The sequence below is a fragment of the Dermochelys coriacea genome, chromosome 6 (genome assembly GCF_009764565.3).
Source record: "Dermochelys coriacea isolate rDerCor1 chromosome 6, rDerCor1.pri.v4, whole genome shotgun sequence".
In the NCBI taxonomy this organism is placed as follows: Eukaryota; Metazoa; Chordata; order Testudines; family Dermochelyidae; genus Dermochelys; species Dermochelys coriacea.
The window spans coordinates 7,330,139-7,330,780 of NC_050073.1; positions in this window are offsets into that span (position 1 = coordinate 7,330,139).

The following is a 642-nucleotide window of genomic DNA, read 5'->3' on the forward strand; positions in this document are numbered from 1 at the left end:
ATCATCCTAGTAGCCCTTCTCTGTACCTGCTCCAGTTTGAATTCATCCTTTTTAAACATGGGAGACCAGAACTGCACACAGTATTCTAGGTGAGGTCTCACCAGTGCCTTGTATAATGGTACTAAAACCTCCTTATCCCTACTGGAAATGCCTCTCCTGATGCATCCCAAAACCACATTAGCTTTTTTCACAGCCATATCACATTGGCAGCTCATAGTCATCCGATGATCAGCCAATACTCCAAGGTCCTTCTCCTCCTCCGTTACTTCTAATTGATGCGTCCCCAACTTATAACTAAAATTCTTGTTATTAATCCCTAAATTCATAGCCTTACACTTCTCACTATTAAATTTCATCCTATTACTATTACTCCAGTTTACAAGGTCATCCAGATCCTCCTGTATAATATCCCGATCCTTCTCCGAATTGGCAATACCTCCCAGCTTTGTATCATCTGCAAACTTTATTAGCACACTCCCACTTTTTGTGCCAAGGTCAGTAATAAAAAGATTAAATAAGATTGGTCCCAAAACCGATCCCTGAGGAACTCCACTGGTAACCTCCCTCCAACCTGACAGTTCGCCTTTCAGTAGGACCCGTTGCAGTCTCCCCTTTAACCAATTCCTTATCCACCTTTTGATG